At 44.7% G+C, this 20,870-nt stretch overlaps 1 long non-coding RNA gene across 1 annotated transcript in view; it reads right to left on the reverse strand.

The window, feature by feature from the left end:
• LOC147366380 (uncharacterized) overlaps window positions 1–14,250 on the reverse strand; it is a 52,283-nt gene extending 38,033 nt beyond the window's left edge. Inside the window, exon 1 of the long non-coding RNA XR_015133347.1 lies at window positions 14,111–14,250. This is a non-coding gene — a long non-coding RNA (uncharacterized LOC147366380). The remainder of the gene's footprint in view (window positions 1–14,110) is intronic.
• Window positions 14,251–20,870: the final 6,620 nt, after the last annotated feature.

Raw genomic sequence — 20,870 nt, forward strand, 5'->3', positions numbered from 1 at the left:
TGATGCTGTGAAAGTGCTACACTCAATATGTCAACAAATTTAGAAAACTCAGCAGTGGCCACAGGACTGGAAAATGTCAGTTTTCATTCCAATCCCAAAGACAGGCAATGCCAAAGAATGCTCAAACTACTGCACAATTGCACTCTTCTCATAGGCCAGTAAAGTAATGCTAAAAATTCTCCAAGCCAGTCTTCAGCAATAAGTGAACCGTGAACTTCCAGATATTCAAGCTAGTTTTAGAAAAGGCAGAGGAACCAGAGATCAAATTGCCAAAATCCACTGGATCATCGAAAAAGCAAGAGAGTTCCAGAAAAACATCTATTTCTGCTTTATTGACTATGCCAAAACCTTTGACTGTGTGGATCACAATAAACTCTGGAAAATTCTGAAAGAGATGGGAATACCAGACCACCTGATGTGCCTTTTGAGAAACCTGTATGCAGGTCAGGAAGCAACAGTTAGAACTGGACATGGAACAACAGACTGGTTCCAAATAGGAAAAGGAGTACGTCAAGGTTGTATATTGTCACCCTGCTTATTTAACTTATATGCAGAGTACATCAGGAGACACGCTGGACTGGAAGAAACACAAGCTGGAATCAAGATTGCCGGGAGAAATATCAATAACCTCAGATATGCAGATGACACCACACTTATGGCAGAAAGTGAAGAAGAACTAAAAAGCCTCTTGATTAAAGTGAAAGAGGAGAGTGAAAAAGTTGGCTTAAGAGTCAACATTCAGAAAACGAAGATCATGGCATCTGGTCCCATCACTTCATGGCAAATAGATGGGGAAACAGTAGAAATAGTAGCTGACCTTATTTTTTTTGGCTCCAAAATCACTGCAGATAGTGATTGCAGCCATGAAATTAAAAGACACTTACTCCTTGAAAGAAAAGTTATGACCAACCTAGACAGAATATTTAAAAGCAGAGACATTACTTTGTCAACAAATGTCCGTCTAGTCAAGGCTATGGTTTTTCCAGTGGTCATGTATGGATGTGAGAGTTGGACTATAAAGAAAGCTGAGCAAAGAATTGATGCTTTTGAATTGTGGTGCTGGAGAAGACTCTTGAGAGTCCCTTGGACTGCAAGGAGATCCAACCAGTCCGTCCTAAAGGAGATCAGTCCTGGGTGTTCACTGGAAGGACTGATGTTGAAGCTGAAACTCCAATACTTTGGCCACATGATGCGAAGAGCTGACTCATTTGAAATGACCATGATGCTGGGAAAGATTGAGGGCAGGAGGAGAAGGGGATGATGTAGGATGAGATGGTTGTATGGCATTACTGACTCAATGGACATGAGTTTGGGTAAACTCCAGGATTTGTTGATGGACAGGGAGGCCTAGCATGCTGTGGTTCATGGGGTCGCAAAGAGTCGGACACGACTGAGTGAGTGAACTGAACTGAACTGAAATCTAAATATGCATGTATATTTTTCTTTTTGAGTTGACACAAAAACAGTCTTTTTCACAACTTTGAAACTGGTTCAAAGCCACAGTATCGTAAGGATTAACGGTGTCCACTCTGGTGATCTGGTGCCCAGAATATTCATGATGCTCTAGACTTGCTGCACTCTTATTGCTTCTGACATATCTATCTAATGAAGTTAAGATTCTTATATTACTGTAGCATTTTATTAAAATCCTTTCCACCTTTTACCTGATGCTGTATCAGATAAACAGTCCAAAAAAAACAAAAAACAAAACAAAACACATATTACATAAATAAAGCACATAATTCAGTATCTGTCCTCACTAAGCTACCATTTCTCAGCCAACCTGCTAAATAATCCCCAAACTGCCATCTCAACTACTAGGTAATTCCATTAAACACCCGATGCCCCTGTCCTAGGGCTTCACTGGTGTCTCCATGGTAAAGAATCCGCCTGCCACTGCAGGCGATGCAGGTTCGATCCCTGGGTTGGGAAGATCTCCTGGAGTAGGAAATGGCAACCTACTCCAGTATTCTTGCCTGGGAAAGCCCATGGACAGAGGAGCCTGGAGGGCTACTGTCCACAGAGTCATGAAGAACTGGACATGACTTAGCAACTAAACAGCAACAACAAAGCCCCTGCCCTTGTGAAGCAGTTCTTGAACTACATTGATCAAATCTGTGGCCCAACGTGGCATCACATGGCTTCAGCTCTAGTGCTTATGGAGTAACTTAGAAACTGAAAATACTTTCCATCCTCAATAAACCTAAGGGGTGAGGGTGTCCCATTACCTATTACCTCAGGGTCCACAGCTATTGTGGGAACATTTTAATGACACCCAAATTCCTAGGAATGATGCTAGAAATCTAAATAGATAATACACATCAGGACCTGTTGATCTGCTGAAATTTTTATCACCTGGGCATGGAAGGAAAGGGGACCTTCCTTTTCCCCATTTTCTGTTCTCCCCTTTGACTGCTGATGAGCAGAAGAAACCTGCAACCTGCTCAGCTTTGTCTGGGCTGTGGGTGAGGCTGGTGAGCACAAGGGCTGAGAAGGGGATCCAACAGGACCAGGTAGTTCACTAGGGTGGGGATTAACCACTGAATAATTTCTAGATATAAGGCTTGAGCAACTCTATAGATGCTGATGATACTTGTTCACAAGTGGAACACAGGGAAAGCAAAAATATCTATCTTTTTCCCATCTCTGTCTCTATAAATGTGTAATTCAAAATATTCATTCTCAAAATTTTTAGTTTTAGGACTTTTTAAAATTCTTAAAATTTATTGAGGACCCCAAAGAATTTTGGTTCATGGGGATTTTATATATTGATTAATACATAATAGAAATTGAAACTGATAATTTTAAAATATTTATTACTTTACTTTTTCAAAAAATAATAAGTCTATCACATACTGCCAAAATTATTTGATTTTGTGAGAAAACAACTATTTTCTAAACAGAAAATAGTGACAAGGATGACATTGCTTTGTAGTTTCACAAACCTCATTAATATCTGGCTTAACAGAGCATAGCTGAATTCTCATTTCTTCCCTGCATTTAGTCTGTTGAGATATTTATTTTGGTTGATGCATATGAAGAAAATACAATCTGACAAAGATGTGCAGTTGGAAAAGGGCAGAGTATTTTATAGCCATTTAAGATAATTGTGGATATTCTTCAATACTGTGCCAAAACCCAACAGTGGTCATTTCTTAAAGGTTAGTTGGAATATGGAATCCAAAAGTATATTGATGAACTTTTCCCTGTGTGTGTTTGTATTAAATCCATTCATCACACTTCAAATGGATCTTTCACTCATGCACTGATCATTTGGAAAAGATTGGTTTACTGACTCATGCATGCCTTCCAGTTGTTGGCTCTGTTATTACATAATATCAAAAGTGCATAAACACGTGAAAAGGTGCTCAACACCGCTAATCAGCAGGGAAATGCAAATCAAAGCCACAATGAGATATCACCTCATACCTGTTAGGATGACTATTCTCAAAAAGAACACAAATAACAAATGTGTGGAAAGGGTGTGGAGAAAGGGGAAATTTTCACAAACTGTTGGTGGGAATGTAAATTGGTGCCACCACCATGGAAAGCAGTATGGAGGTTTCCCAAAAAACTGAAAATGGAACTACCCTGTGACTCAGCATTTCCACTCCTGGGTATATATCTGAAAACAAAAACACTAATTCGAAAAGATACATGGACCATATATCGGCAGCATTATTTACAACTGCCAGACAGCAGCAGCATTATTTACAACTGCCAGGATATGGAAGCAACCTAAGCGTCTATCAACAGATGCATGGATAAAGAAGACGTGGTGTATATACACACAATGGAATATTACTCAGCCATAATAACAATGATATTTTGTCATTTGCAGAAACATGGATGGACTTGGAGGCATTGCGTTAAGTAAAACAAGTTAGACAGAGAAAGATAAATACTGTTTGATATCACCTATATGTGGAACATAAAAATATCACAAACTAGTGAATATAACATAAAAGAAGCAGATCCACAGATATAGATAACAAGCTAGCGGTTACCAGTGGAGAGATGAAAGGAGGGAGAAGTAGTATAAGGGTAGGGGACTAAAGTACGAACTATTAAACATAAAATAAGCTACCAGGATATACTGTACACCACGGGGAATATAGCCAATACTTTATAATAACTATAAATGGAGTGAAATTAAAAGATGCTTGCTCCTTGGAAAAGCTATCACAAACCTAGATAGTGTATTAAAAAGCAGAGACATCACTTTGCTGACAAAGATCCATCTAGTCAAAGCTATGGCTTTTCCAGTAGTCATGTACCAATGTGAAAGTTGGACCATCAGGAAGGCTGAATATCAAAGAATTGATGCTTTCAAACTGTGGTGTTGGAGAAGACTCTTGATAGTCCCTTGTACAGCAAGGAGATCAAATCTATCGATCCTAAAGGAAATCAAACCTGAATATTCATTGGAAGGACTATGCTGAAGCTGAAGCTCCAATACTTTGGCCTTCTGATTCAAAGAGCCAACTCATTGGAAAAGACCTTGATGCTAGGAAAGATTGAAGGCAAAAGGAGAAGGGGGTGGCAGAGGATGAGATGGTTAGATAGCATCACCCACTCAATGGACATGAATTTGAGCAAACCCTGGGAGATAGTGAAGGACAGAGGAGCCTGGTGGGTTACAGTCCATGGGGTTGCAAAGAATCAGACATGACTTTAGCAACTGAACAACAACAACAAAATAAAATGGAGTATAACCTTTAAAAAACTGTGAACCACTAGATTGTATACCTGTAACTTACATAATGGGCTTCACTGGTGGCTCAGACAGTAAAGAATCTGCCTGCGATGTGGGAGACCTGGGTTTGATCCCTGAGTTGGGAGGATCACCTCAAGGAGGGCATGGTAACCCACTCCAGTATTCTTGCTTGGAGAATCCCCAGGGACAGAGGAGCCTGGCGGACTATACTCCATGGGGTTGCAAAGAGTCAGATTTATATAATATTGTATAGCCACTATACTTCAATAAATAAATATTTTTTAAAAATTCATTTATATCACCATGAACCTCACCAAAAATGTCTATAAGCATTGGGAAGCTGTCGAACTCATAGAGGCAGATTCAAGTTTCCCAAAATTCTAATTTTCACTTGAAAGCTCAGATTTTATCACTGGCAACAAATACTGTCAGTTGTTTTCCTAGAAGTGACAGGCTCCCTTCATTCATTTTTAAAAGAAAACGTCTGCCAAATACCCAAGTCTGAATAACCAGTTTGTCTGTCAGACATTTTCAAGCAATAGTGTTTCAGGAACAAAGCAGCTAGTTCAGCCCACGAGTCAATCACACAACTGCTCTTCCTACAGACAATCCTGGGGCTCCACTATGTAATGGAAGTGTTTCACATGTGCTTCCTGCTTTGTCACACGTAACACTAAAGAGATGTGTTCAGTTCAGTTCAGTTCAGTCACTCAGTCGTGTCCGACTCTTTGTGACCCCATGAATTGCAGCACGCCAGGCCTCCCTGTCCATCACCAACTCCTGGAGTTCACTCAGACTCACGTCCATCGAGTCAGTGATGCCATCCAGCCATCTCATCCTCTGCCGTCCCCTTCTCCTCCTGCCCCCAATCCCTCCCAGCATCAGAGTCTTTTCCAATGAGGCAACTCTTCGCATGAGGTGGCCAAAGTACTGGAGTTTCAGCTTTAGCATCATTCCTTCCAAAGAAATCCCAGGGCTGATCTCCTTCAGAATGGACTGGCTGGATCTCCTTGCAGTCCAAGGGACTCTCAAGAGTCTTCTCCAACACCACAGTTCAAAAACATCAATTCTTTGGCACTCAGCCTTCTTCACAGTCCAACTCTCACATCCATACATGACCACAGGAAAAACCATAGCCTTGACTAGACGGACCTTTGTTGGCAAAGTAATGTCTCTGCTTTTGAATATGCTATCTAGGTTGGTCATAACTTTCCTTCCAAGGAGTAAGCGTCTTTTAATTTCATGGCTGCAATCACCATCTGCAGTGATTTTGGAGCCTAAAAAATATAAAGTCTGACACTGTTTCCACTGTTTCCCCATCTATTTCCCATGAAGTGATGGGACCGGATGCCATGATCTTCGTTTTCTGAATGTTGAGCTTTAAGCCAACTTTTTCACTCTCCACTTTCACCTTCATCGAGAGGCTTTTTAGTTCCTCTTCACTTTCTGCCATGAGGGTGGTGTCATCTGCATATCTGAGGTTATTGATATTTCTCCCGGCAATCTTGATTCCAGCTTGTGCTTCTTCCAGCCCAGCATTTCTCATGCTGTACTCTGCATATAAGTTAAATAAGCAGAGTGACAATATACAGCCTTGACGTACTCCTTTTCCTGTTTGGAACCAGTCTGTTGTTCCATGTCCAGTTCTAACTTTTGCTTCCTGACCTGCATACAGATTTCTCAAGAGGCAGGTCAGGTGATCTGGTATTCCCATCTCTTTCAGAATTTTCCACACAGTTATTGTGATCCACACAGTCAAAGGCTTTGGCATAGTCAATAAAGCGGAAATAGATGTTTTTCTGGAACTCTCTTGCTTTTTCGATGATCCAGTGGATGTTGGCAATTTGATCTCTGGTTCCTCTGCTTTTCTAAAACCAGCTTGAACATCAGTACCAAGGGCCAAACTTTAATAAAATTAATAACTTTTTAATGCTGTATTAGTGGCTTCCCTGGTGGCTCAGATGGCAAAGAATCCACAAGACGTTCTTACTTGAAACTGGGATTTCCTTGGTTTTCTAGTTTTGTTTTTAATTTTTTGCATTGAATGTTTGGTGGTGAGGAACGGGACGAATACCAGCACACTTTGGGGCCACTGCCTTGATTCAACCATTAGGCACCAACAGTCTGTCTCATCATTGCTTTGGTACCATTATTGCAAACATTGCAAAAGTGGAAAAAAGCAAATGATATCTAACGTTATTATGAAAACAGTTTTGACTCCACAGACTTCCCAAAACAGTCTTGGGGAGTCCCAAGGGTCACACTTTGAAAATCAACCTATCCAGGGCAAATTTATATTGATGAAGCCTATATATTTAGAGATATGAACTCCTTGGCAGATGCAACTGGTTAACTCAGTTGTATTCCAGCCACATCAAACTAATTGGGATTTTCCAAACACAGGGCTTCTTCGACCTCTGAGACTGAGGCTAGAATGTGAGGACATACCCTCTTCCCAAGAGTTCCCCAACTAGGCCTCCCCCCTCCTTCCTTCACCTCTCAGCTCACTTGTATACTCTTCCAAGAGGCCATTTCCTGAGCCCTGCCATGGCCAAGCTGCAATCCACATGCTGAAGTGCCCTCCTCTCCATTATCCTACAACCCTCTGTGCCTCTTTGGGGACCTTGTTCTCCAAGAGTGGTCCCCAGCCTCTCCAGGGGTTCTATTAGGAGTGTGGAATCTTGGGTCTTACTCCAGACCAACTACCTTGGAACCGGCATTTCAACAAGACCTCAAGTGATCCCTGTTCTCATTAAGGTTTGCCAAGCACTACGAGTCAGGGGACTGGCCAACTTAATGGTATGACAGTTGCTTATTTACCTATCAGTCTCCTAGAAGACAGGCAGTTGTTGTTGCTAAGTTTCTTAGGAGGGCCTGTGACTTAGGTGTTTCAGAGATGCCTGCTGAGTAGATGAAGGAGTGATGAACATGTTGAAGGGTATTTGTTCTTACATATTTACGAATGATTTCTAAACCAGAACTGAAGCAGTTATCTGGTAAAGGATTCATTTTATCTTCATCAACAGCAGAAAACTTTAAACATATAGATAATAAATTAATTCACTTTAAGGTACTTATTTTTTAAAGTTACTTATTTATATCAGTTACACATGCTCCTTTATTGAAAACTCTATGGTTTTACAAGGAAATTAAAATATTCCAATAGTTTAAAAAAGGCAGATGCTCAAGGAATAAAACCATCAAAATATATATTTTTTAATTAGGCCCTAAATGTTGACCAATGAATCTTTATGACAATTATTGACTTTGTAAAGCTCCCCCTAGATTAATGTGCAATAGAATCTGTGCATCTAAATTTTTTTTCAATCAATGTTTTCATTTGGGTCCACCCCACCCCCCACCCCCAACTTTTTTTTCTACCTTTTCAACAAACAGAAGCCGTGGTAAGAGCAGTTTGTCATTTTTAAGGCATGAGGATTAGGCTTTGACTAATTGGAAGATTTGCCCATTATTTAAATGAAATTTGTTTGCAGTTTCATCATCCGTGTGGATCTAGAAAGGCCGTCGACTGGCCCATCAATTTGGTTAGAAAAGAATAAATGAATACGGAGACTGACAGTGTTCTCTCGTGGGAGGCTCTGTGTGGCTGTATTGTTTCTCCAGTATTAATTATCCACGTAAAAATAATTCACGACGCTGCAGTATCCGCCCGGCTCCCAGCTCCCCAGCCGGCCTGCCTCTCCCCTCTCCTGGCACATTTACAGCTCCCGATGTCAGCAAGTGCTGGGCACTCATGTGTTCAGTGTCAACAACACACCAGGAAATCAGGGCTCCGGGCAGCCCAGCGATGCCGGCTTTCGGCTGCCTCTGGAAGCGAGGCGAGCTCTCCTCCACGCTGCAGGAAAGGCTTGTTTACCAGGCCGGCACCCGTTCTCCGCTTAGGGTTTGAAAAAGGCAGCGCCAGCACCTTGGGCATGAAGCTTGGAGATGAGGAGCGCAGGGAGGGAGGTGTCATTGGTAGGTCAGTGAGGAGTTCAGACCAACGAGACCACAGAACTGAAGAAAAGGGAGAGATGCAGAGAGAGGAGAGGGAGGGAGCCATCTCATCTGAGTCTGTGGAAGGGCTCCAAGCCATGCGCATTAAAGGTTCAACCTGGCCTCCCACGCACTGTGGCGGCAGTGGGCGAGGAGGGGATGCTACCGACCGCTGACCGGGAAAGGCAGGTCTGACTCCGGACGCACAGAGCAGGGGGAGCAGAGATGCAGACGCTCGCAGTACAGGGTGGGGGCAGTTCGACTGGGAACTGTTGAGATGAGGTTCAAAGCCACGGGGTTTCAGCACTGGAGACATCAAGGGGCTTCTTCTCTCTGCCCATTCAGACAGATCTGGGCATTCTCCATTACAATCTGAGCTCTGTATTAGACCCAATTCACAAACCGCTCTCGGGTTCAGTAACAAAATGTGTTAACAGACATTTACTTCTCACCGGTCTGGAGGCTGAGGGGTCCAAGGTCAAGGAGCAGGCAGACACGGTTCCTGGTGACAGCCCTCCTCCTGGCTTGCAGACAGCTGCCCTCCCCCATCCTCATATGAGAGAGAGAGAGAGGGTGCTTCTTCTAGAACACTGACCCCCAGCCTCACCTCATCCAAACCTAACTATCCCCAAAGGATCCATCTCCGAATATAATCACATCAGAGGTTAAGGCTTCAAAATGTGAATTGTAAGGGGATATTACATTCAGTCCGTAATACCGTTAAGAGTTTGCCTGCCATTAGACAATATACTGGAACAGTCTTGCTTTTTGCCTGTAATCTAAGTCATCCTCTGACACCTCTCACCATCTCCCTCTTGATAGACAGAAGTGGACCTTCATCACCGGATGCAGTCCAGGCCTCCTCCTCCTCCTCCGGCCTCAGGGGCTGCCCACTGCCCACTGACCCCACACCCCATGCTCCATGCACGGGACACACGCACTGTCCCTTCACACAGGACGACCCCTGCCTCCTCCCTCACCTGGGTACTCCTGCTCACAACTCAGGACACAGCCTCATCCACCAGATAGACATACACCCTCGGGGCTCCCAGCACCGGGCCCTCTCCCATTCAGACCTGCACTCTCTGTCCCTAACACCCCTCTAAAGGGGCGCTAGGCATCCTCGCCTCCCAACACACAGCAGAGTGCCTGCCTCCTCTTCAGACAGCCTTCAAAGCCAGCTCATGAGATAATGAGGGTTGCCTCCTGCAACCCAGTTATAATAAATGAAGGGAAAGAGGTGGTGGGACACAAAGTCCTGGTTCTCCCCCCCTCTCCCTGGAAAAGGATGGCAGGTTTCTGATTTAGAGGGAAGGAGAGCAGAGTGGGGACAAGCAGATGGAGAATGCAGTCCTAGTCTTGGTCATCCTCTGTGGTCCTCACTCTTGCCCCACACTTCCAGTCAAGGGGAGGAGGGGTTTCTCTGCCAGGGGATCCTTGCCTGCTGTTCCTCCCTGCCGTCCCCCCCAAACCACAGCAGGAAGTTCAGAAGCTGGTATGGATCTTGGAGGATTCCATTCCCTCCCCCTGCCTTCCTTGGGTGTGTGTGTGTGTGTGTTGCTCAGTTGTGTTCGACTCATTGTGACCCCATGGAGGGCTCTCCTCTGTCCGTGAATTCTCCAGGAAAGAATACTGGAGCAGGTGGCCATTCCCTCCTCCAGGGGATCTTCCCTACCCAGGGATTGAACCTGGGTCTCCCACATTGTAGGCAGATTCTTTACCATCGGAGCCACCAGGGAAGCCCCTTGTCTTCCTTGGTGGCGCACCACATGTCTTCTGGATATGGGAATGCCCCAATCCAGGGAGGGAAAGTTTCTGGAGCCAAGAAACCAGTGACTCCAGCCTCTGCTGCTCTCAGCATCCATTCTACTTTGGGATCACAGCCAAACAACCCACCTCTACTCCCCATTCAATGAATTTCAGCTGTTGTTTTTGCCAGCTCTTTCCTTTTAATCTCCAGATGAGTGTGTTTTCTTGCCCACTCTGCAACTTTTACTCGAAAGTGAAGTTGCGCTGCCCAGTGCTGTAGAGTTAGTGGGGTTTTGCCCATTCTCCTGTGCTGGACTCTGGCACGTCTCAGAGTCTTCTCCCAGTGGCCCCCCACTTGGCCCCCAGATACCCTGTGGTCTTACGTGTAGTAACGCTGCTGTACTGTACACTTCAAAACAGTTAAGACGGTAAAATTTCTGTTCTGTGTTTTCTGCCACAATTTTTAAAATATAAAAAGTTTTTCAAGTAAAAATAAAAATTAAAAAAATCTTGTGTTCAGAAATCTCCATGGTCACCCTCATGGGAGCAGAAAGTAATTTTCAGTGGACTATTCAATGAATGATCTCTATGTATTACAGGTTGAATTGTGTCCCCCAAAAATATATGTTCAAGTCCTGGGACCTCTGAATGTGATCTGACTTGGAAATAGGGACATCGGAGATACAATTAGTTAAAAGAAGTCATAATGGAATAGTGTGGGCCCCTAATCCTATATGAGTGGCATGCTTATAAGAAGAGGAGAAATACAGACACACACAGGGAAGAAGCCCATGTGAAGATGGAAGCAAAGCCTCGGGGGTGCAGATGCAAGCTCAGGAACGCCAAGAATTCCTGGCAACCACCAGAAGCTGGCAGAGACAAGGGAGTTTCTCTTAGATCCTCCAGAGAGACCTTGGTCCTGCCAACACCTTGACTTTGGACTTCTAGCCTCCAGAACTACGAGATAATAAATTTCTGTTGTTTTCAGTCACCCATTTGTGGTATTTTGTTAAAACAGCCTTAGGGAACTAATGCATTTAATACCATGCATATAAACCCTAGAATCTTTGGGAATTTGCTTGGATGTAGCACAAAACTTAATTTCTGCCCCTGCATGATCCCTTCTCTCATGAGCACAAATGCAGTATCTGTGCAGTGGTGATTCATCATGTCCTCAAAAGGGTCGCCTACGCCTCTCTGACATCACCTTAGTTTCAACACAAGCCTAGATCCTCTGACTTTTCCATCTGACGAGGTTCCTCTTGTCCCTGAATCATTTTCATTGCTTTTTCTTCACCTTCTCCTTCAGTACAACATCCTTTTTACACCAAAGTGATAAGAATTGAAAATGATATTCTAAATGAGACTCTGCTAGTCCTTTTACATAATGGTAGAAGAATTCCCTTTGACTCAAATTCAATACACTCTATTCACACCTCTGAAAGCTGTTGGTACATTTCTGTGTGGCTTTATCATTGTGGTTTCAAGTACTAGCTATTGTCACATAGGAACCACAGACTGTTGGAGGTTTAGAGGTTATAACCCATTTACTGTTCGCCTTTCACTTCACCATTTCTGAAATCACACACTAATGACACACATTTAATATGCACTCCACTCAATATTGCAAATTTTCCCTAGTTGTTAGGTCAGGTACACAAAGGGGAAGCCCCTTCCATCTCAAGGTTAGGTCAGGAATGAAAACTAACTCAAACACTGACTACGTCAGCCACTTTACATATAAGATCTTCACACCCCTAGGAGCAAGATGTTATCGTTTTGGTTATTTCCACTGTATACATAAAGACTTGAAAGGAGAAAGATAACTTGACTCAAAGTCACTGTGGGTAGGTAACACACCCGTGGCTGGACTCCAAGTTAGCACAACTACAGGCCTACAGTCCTCCTCTGGCCCACACCAACAAAAAGCAGATACCGGTGACATTATTCTTTTCTGCCTGGGAAACACTGAGATCCAAAAAACATAAATCATAAGAAAAAAAGGCAGGGTGTTACCTTGGAAAGCACACTGCACTAGGAGTAAGGACCCCTGAGCTCTAGAATCAGCCCTTCTCTTAAGCTTCTCAAAACCATAAGCTTCTAAAGACCATGAAAGTGAAAGTCACTCAGTCATGTCTGACTCTGCAACCCCATGGCCTATACAGTCCATGGAATTCTCTAGGCCAGAATACTGGAGTGGGTAGCCTTTCCCTTCTCCAGGAGAGCTTCCCAACCCAGGGATCAAGCCCAGGTCTCCAGCATTGCAGGTGGATTTTTTTTACCACGAGGGGAGCCCTCTAAAGACCATAAAGTGCCTTTATTTATTTTACCCACTGCTGTGTGATGTTGAGCAAATCGCTGACCCTTTCTGGGCTTCAGACTTGTCATCTGTAAAATGAGGGGTGGGAGGAGATGGTCCCAGTAGCTCCCAGGAAGCTTTCACCCTGATTAGCTCTGAAGCAGGGGTGCAGGCTTGGCCCCTCCCTCTGTGCCTTCAGTTCCTACCCCCGTTATGTGCTCTGTGTTCATCGTGCTTAGCACAGAATACTTTCAATTTCATATTGTTTTCATTTCAGTTTTTTCAGATCTCTAGGTTTTCCCCAGAATGAAGGACATACAGCAAACAAGGAACAAGAAGGCTCCAATGTGCCTCTCTGTCAAATTCCCCTGTGGGCGGAGCCCAAGCCGCACTCACACTGCTGTGTCAGCGACAACGGGGCCATTGGTCCAGCTCCTGCGGCTCAGTTAGTCACCCCTGACCATGCACAGCCGTTACCATGGCAACCATTGCACTGTGCTCCGTGGAGGCCACGGGTCACCACTGCAGATGCCACCGCCAGCAGACCCACGCCTTTCTCCCCTCCTCTGCACGCCCTGACTCAGCATCGGAGGCCACGCGTCCCGGCCACGCGCCGCCAAAAGCAATCAGTCAGATTGAGGCCCAGAGTCAATGTAGGCGAGAAGCTTCTTTCCCTGTAACTCTACCACATCAAGAATGAGAACTGCACATAGGGTGGATACCTCTTCCATGTGGTGGGAGAGAACCCATCAGATGTTGCTCGGCTACACAGCGAATCTGTGCCCAAAAGAGAAAATTGGAAAAATGCCAACATTTCTTCCTTGTGCTATGAATTAAGCATTGTCCTCTCTGCAGTTTAAAGATAGGGATCTAAGCCTGCAGATGCTACCAGGGTCTTTAATATGTTTATAAATGACATGCCGTTCTTGTTACAAGGCAGCTTCCGGGTCAGAGGTCGGGGGTGGAGCCTGGGAGTCTGAAGCCTTTACAAGCTCTAGCGTGATGTTTCTGCTCCTGATCCATGGACCAAATTTTGAGTAGCAAAGCCTTAGATGACACCAGCTCCTATTGCACATAAAGTGGACCTTTCCCGATCACTGCCATTTATCATTTCAGTAAGGAATCAGAGTAAATATTAGCTGGTTCAGAGAACACATTTCCACAGGGCAGAGACTGCATCTGCTTGGAATAAAGATAATAGCTACAATTTATTGAGAGCTTGCTATTTGCCAGTGCGCGCACACACACACACACACACACACTCCATACAATAGCCTTTTCAATACAGTTGTTCCTTAATTAAAATTTTAACATAGGGAACAGAGGCTCACACCTGTTCTGTGACTTACCCAAAGCCACACTGTCAGCAAGGAGTCAGGCCGGGACTCAAACCCATCTGTCTCTCTTCAGACCCGTGCGCTTCCTCTCACCACGCTGCTCCTCTGCTAGGCTCCGCTGCCCCGGGCAGCAAACAGAAGGGCTTCCCGAAAGCAATGACCTTGTCAGGATTTTCTGGGTCCCTGATCGCCACCGCTTCAGTGTTGGTTGTCGGTCACTAACAAAGCTCCAGACAGGAAATCCCTGTATTCACCTCTGGTCAGCCCCATGGCTAACATCACAGGGATTTGGGTCCATTCACTGAACAACAATTTATTGAGTGCTTCCCACAGAAAATCAAGTGAAGATGAGAAGAAGCAAAAGATAAAGGCTCTGGCCTCTTCCTTCTAGCTCCCATGACTGGTTTTTCATCTCTTCTTTTGTGAGTCTCCAGCAGCATCAGAGTTTTTGCCCTGGTCTAGGCCAGACTCTGCCTGTATTGTTGTCAGCTGGGAAAGCTGGCTATCAAAACCGAGCTTCAAAGGTGATACTGATAAAGACAAATTCCAGGGTGGGGGTGATGGGGTAATGAGGGTTCATGGCAGGCTGATCCGAACTGGGATAGAAAAGGGCAGTGTCTGGGGTCAAACATCTGGCTCAAAGTTTAACTCCAGCCCTCACTAGAAGGGTGGAATAGAAAAACAATTTAACCTTCATCTGGGTCAGGATTTTGGTGGTGTTTTTTTTTTTTTTTTTTTTTTTTCTATTTTCCTCTGAATGGAAGTATTAACACCCATGTCAAAGACTGATGGTATGACGATGCCAGTTTCACAGAGTCAGAACATGACAGGTGCTCAGTGAGGACTGGTTTCCTTCTTTCTGCCATTAAACTGGTCAACATGTGAAAATGAGACATTCAGGGTGAGATCCAGGAGAAGAAAAGGAGCTAAGAGCAGGTCAGCGCTGGGGCAGAAATTATGTCTGGTGCTTTGTGTGAGAGCAAGGAGACCTGACGGGGCAAGGTTGGAAAGACGGACACAGCAGACAGGCAGACAGCAAGCACAGGACCAAGGCCACGCTCGACAACCAGGAAGAACCAGGAGCCAAAGACTGAAGCAGCCTGATTCAGCCATGGGGATTCTCCTGGGCAGCGTGCTGGACCAACCAGCTTGTTGGAAGTCTTTCCTCCCCACCTTCCTCCTTTCCTCCCGTGCCTCCTGCCCTCCTCTGACCACGGAAACACATAGATGATCTTCTTAAAGAATGCCCACCCAGTGTGCGGCCTCCTGATTTTAAAGGGCATGTCAAAGGGCACGAAGGACTCTAACTGGGTCCCTATCTCTTCCTTCAGGTCTTCGGATAAATTTCCCAGTGTGTAATCTTTATCCATCAGTTGTAGGACATTGTCAAATTGTTATTCCCCATACTCATTTATGTAGAACACAGGCAGAAAAATACATTTTATCTCAGACAAATGGGTATCACCTAAACAAACACAGGAAGAGCAGCGGATTTTTTTCATCACTTTCCCGATGAGTGAGGCAGTCCTGGTTCCTCTATGAATTCAGACAAAGGCAGTGTTCTGCTGGATGGCCACCAAGCCAATGCTCTCTGCCATTTCCCCAGGCTCTCCTGTAATTTTGTAGAACCAGATGACCAAATTCTGGATGAAGTGTAGGTTGCGGCCACAGATGCCAATTCAGGTCTGATTCATGAAAGCATCCCACACAATCCTGTCTTGAGTTCTGAATGAGGTCAAGGAGGCCTGAAGCCAGGAACTGGCACAGCCACAGAGAGGAAACAGTCCTGGTCCCGGATGTGAAGTTTGGGCTAGCCACCTGACCCACAGTAGGCTGGGACCCAAGCAAGAAGTAAACTGCCATCAGGTTAAACCTTGACAAGAGGGAGTGTCTGTTACAGCGACTAGTATGACTCATTCTTCCCACACCAGCCATGTGAGCCCTTGACTAATGCTCACCAATGACTAGAGTCAGCCTGGCCGGCCTCAGTTCCACTCAGCTGCAGGTACTAAGGGCCTGCCTTCTTTGGGATGATTTATTGCTAACTAAGCAGCCGGACTTTCTGCAGGTTCAGACCAGATTCCATCTTGGTTTGCTGTTCAGACACTGAAAAGTGACTGACAGCCAGGGTGATATCCTGTCCCCTTGTCCTGCTGCTGCTAAGTCACTTCAGTCGTGTCCGACTCTGTGCGACCCCATAGACGGCAGCCCACCAGGCTCCCCCGTCCCTGGGATTCTCCAGGCAAGAACACTGGAGTGGGTTGCCATTTCCTTCTCCAATGCATGAAAGTGAAAAGTGAAAGTGAAGTCGCTCAGTCGTGTCTGACTCTTCTCAACCCCATGGACTGCAGCCTACCAGGTCCTCCGTCCGTGGGATTTTCCAGGCAAGAGTACTGGAGTGGGGTACCATTGCCTTCTCCGCCCCTTGCCCTAGCCAGTCCCAAACATCTCAGCTTCCTCACTGAGCCATCCTTATATCCCAACATTGAGTTCCACATCACAACAACCAATCTGGGCATTCCAGAAAGTCTCTGCCTGTGGATTAGGATGATGGAAACAGAGGAAGAAAGGAGGGGGACTGCACTGGAAGGTAAACTCTATCCTCGGTATTGTTAAACTTTACACCGTAAAATTAATTTGGTTTTGTGGGACAGTCTGATATCTAAGACAAATCTACCACTCTCTTGTTCTATCAGAGGTTTCTGATTCTACATTCCAGTCTTTTCCAGTAACTGTTTCTCAAGAACAAGAAATCTCAAACTTTGACGTGTGTGCAAATTTCATGGGAATCTTTTTAACATGAAGATTTTAATTCCATCGGTCTAGGGTAGACTTCAGATTCCACATGGTTACTGACTCAATGGACATGAATTTGAGCAAACTCCAGGAGATAGTGAAGGACAGGGAAGCCTGGTGTGCTGCAGCCCATGGGGCCACAAAGAGTCAGACAAGACTTAGTGACTGAACAACGACAAAATTTCCACTCTCAATTCATTCAGGGCAGTTTGCAGAGAGACAGGGTAGTAGAAAGAGAACACAGGCTTGTGTGCAGGTAGGTCTGGATCTGAATCATGACTTGACCACTTATCATCTACCTTACACTGAACAGGTTACTTTCCTGTTTGCACTTCCATTTTCTCATGAATAAACTAGACTAATCCTGAGTTGTTGAGTAGACAAGACGTTAACTTGAAATCCCTCTGTTACAAAGACTGGGCAACAGCAGGCACTCCAAAATTGGTGATACTGATTTAGAGTCCTCATATTAATACACTTGACTGTAAAAAAAAAAAATCTCAAGTTTCACTCAATTTTTTTGGACCCCAGTCATGCTAAAGAAAACCCAACCTCAGATATAGAGAAGTTTAGCACGGACTGAAGGAGGCTAAGATCATGCATCAAAGAAAAGCCCAGCCCATGTTCTCAACCCTAAACAGCTTTGCGATCTACACATAAAGGACCAGTGATGTCACTCATGGGAGTCAGTCCAAGGGCCAGCATGGGAGTCAGTTCTGTTAGGCATCTCCCCACCATGCCTGGGAGAACCATTTGTTGATCTTGTTGAGTTGTGTCCAACTGTTTGCAACCCCATGGGCTGCAGCACACCAGGCTTTCCTGTCCTCCACTATATCCCAGAGTTTGCTCAAGTTCATGTCCACTGAGTCAGTGATGCTATGTAACCATACATCTATAGTATGGGAGAACCATACTATCAAGAAAATTACATTATTGCTCCACTTTTGTGTTTCATACGAATTTTAGTGTACAGCTTCTGTACAGTTTGTCCGACCATGCTTTGGAAGAGAGGCTCATCATTAAGGAATGGGGGGGGCGGGCGTTGGGGACAAGTACTTGTTTTACACTCACACGATACACAGCTTATGACTCAAGACAACCACAAATGTCATAGAAATACACAACAGATATGGGCTCAAACCCTGTCCTGCAGAAACAGCTAGATGTTAAAAAATAAAGTTGAATGTGGTATAACAGAACAACTTGCAGATCTTCGTTTGGGTGATCAGCCATTTCCCCTAAAAGTCAAAGACCCACAGGTGCTGCTACACTTTCTCTGCTCGAGGTTGGAGAACCGAGGCCATTGGAACAGCCTGGATGCCCGCTGCAAGACACAGATCCTGGGCCCTTGCAGATGGGCTCGGTGGATCCACAAGAAGGGCAGCCAGGAAGCCACAAGTCAGACCAGCTTTCGAGGAAGTCCTATGTCGACACACAGACTTTGGAAGCTCTTTTGTTGAGAGGTCATGGTTATTTACTCTTTAATGAAGATGCGACTACAGGACTTGCCATAGCTTTGATCGGGTACCTGGGTGTTCTGGAGACAGGTTTGTGACAAGGGTCATTTGGGAATTTGGGGCAGCCACAGATCTTCTGGAATGGGGAGAAGGGTGCTGCATAGAATGAGAAGCAGTGAGGGTGCAGGAGCGATGAATGCTCGCAGCCCTCAGGTTCAGAGACCCCCAGCCTCCCCCAACCTCTCTGGTGCAGCCCCCAGGGAAACCACACCTTCCAGATTCTCTCTCCTCATCCCCCATTGTCCTCCTCCATCATCCTCCCCATGGAGCTCAGGTGCCCTCTTAAAGTCAAAATCCCAGCTTCCTGAACGACAGACTATGGAAGCCAATTCAGTTCTCCATTTTCTGTGAGGTGTCGGGGGTTTTTCCTTGGCTCCGGACAGAGCCAGTCATCCCCTCAGAGCACGACTCTCCACAGACAGGTATTGCTCACACCTGGACTGTTCTCCTGCGTGGCCCCACAGCATTCTGCATCAGCGGTTCTTAACCTTGGCTACACAACTGAATCATGAAGGAGTTTTAAAAAATAATGATTCCTGGATTCCAACTCCAGAGGGTCTGAATTAATTGGTCAGAGGCGTGCCCTAGACACTGGCATGTTAAAACGCTGGTGCAGGTGATCCTAATCTGCAGCCAAGGTTAAGAGTCACTTCTCTAGACCCAAGAACTGCTACACTGCCAGGAAACGGATGGGACCAGTGCCACTCAAAATGGACCACACATTAGAATCACCTGGGTAACTTTAAAACCCACCCAGTCCTGGGCCCCACTCCAGACCAAAGAAGTCAGAATCTACCAAGGTGCCAACCCAATGTCAGTATTTTTCAAAACCTCCGAAGTGAGGCTTACATGCAGCCAGGATTGAAAACCACTGGTGTAGACCAAAGGTGTGGCCAGAAGTAATCACTTGAGAAAGATGACCAAGGAATAAGGTAGAAGCAGAGGAGTAAGCAAAAATATCCTCCACTTATGTGGCTGTAACAATGAAGATCTTTTTTTCAGACTGATTCTACTTCATCTATTTGCCTACCTTTTCCAGCTGTTAGCTGGTTACCTGCCTGCCAATATTTGTGTGTAGGTTCTAGGAGTTTACAGCCAATAAAGTGACCCCTGCAGACTTAAACAGGGCTATTATCTAGCACAATGTTGGTGTGATTGCTTCTGTATTGCAAAATGATTTTATCTGCTGGTCTTTCTCTCTCTCAGTCTGTGGGAGAGAAGAGAGCTCAGCAAACTAAGAGGAAGTTAACAAGCCTGGCTGAGAAAATTTATTTGCGATTTCTGAACATCCACTGCCTACTGTTCTTCTTTTCTGAACATTTGAGATCATTACCTAACATGCTTTTTCAATATATATATTTTATGGTGGATATTTAGGACTTTCGATTTTTGAAATCTCTAGAACTACTTTATTACATGTTTATCACATGAACCAAGAGCAATATATTGTTTTTAGAGGGGGAAACATCTGGCTCTAAAAACCAAGGTATATATGTTAAGAAGGATCAGGAGAGGTTTTTACAGCAAGACTAAGACCAGAATAACAAGAATGATCTGCAACTCTTTAATTCCAAGATTCACTGATTATCTCAATTGCCCTCATATTTTTTGGTTCAAATTTCCTGACTACAACACCTGTCCATTTTTTAAAATAACTAGGGTTTAGTTATTGACTTTGCAATTTCCCCTAACCTGGGGTTCCCTGGTGGCTCAGATGGTAAAGAATCTGCCTGCAATGTAGGAGACCCAGTTCGATCCCTGGGTCAGGAAGATCCCTGGGTCAGGAAGATCCCCGGGAGAAGGGAATGGTAACCCACTCCAGTATTCTTGCCTGGGAAATCCCATGGACAGAGCAGCCTGGTGGGCCACAGTCCATGGGGTCACAAAGAGTCAGACACGACTGAGCGACTTACATTTGACTTCCCTTTACCTGCAGTCTTCTTATTGCCTGACGTCACCTCTGTTTTCACAGGGTGAGTGACGAAAGGACAAAAGGAATTTCTGGAACTGTCAGTCCCTTTTTTATGTAGTGACTAGTCTGATGAAGTCTCAATATTGGGGAACTAAGAAATACTGCTTAAACTAATTTGGAGAATTATCTTTAGAGTCTAAGTATAATTAGGTCCAAGTTATGTGAGTGCTGTATTTTTGAATGCCTCCCTCCAATCCATCCCTCTTCCCCACCAACTGCATGTTGGCTTCCTGTTGTTGGAATTTTCCTCTCCAGTATCATTCCATCAGGTGCAGAATAGCTGAGTCTGAACAAAGAATTACACAAACAAGCCATATTTGCAGGAAGCAATCTGTCAAAATGATATGGTGATGGAGAAAGTCAGATTGTAAACAGGCTTATGATTACCAAATTCTGCTAGCTGAAGAGAAGTAAGGAGTAAAAGAATCTTCTCTCACACACGACCTTATGAAATGAGAAGAATTCCTAATAAACATCATTCTGACCT

This window comes from Bos grunniens, chromosome 9, assembly GCF_055505025.1.
Source record: "Bos grunniens cultivar Pamir isolate PY7600 chromosome 9, Bosgru_T2T1.0, whole genome shotgun sequence".
NCBI classification, from domain to species: Eukaryota; Metazoa; Chordata; class Mammalia; order Artiodactyla; family Bovidae; genus Bos; species Bos grunniens.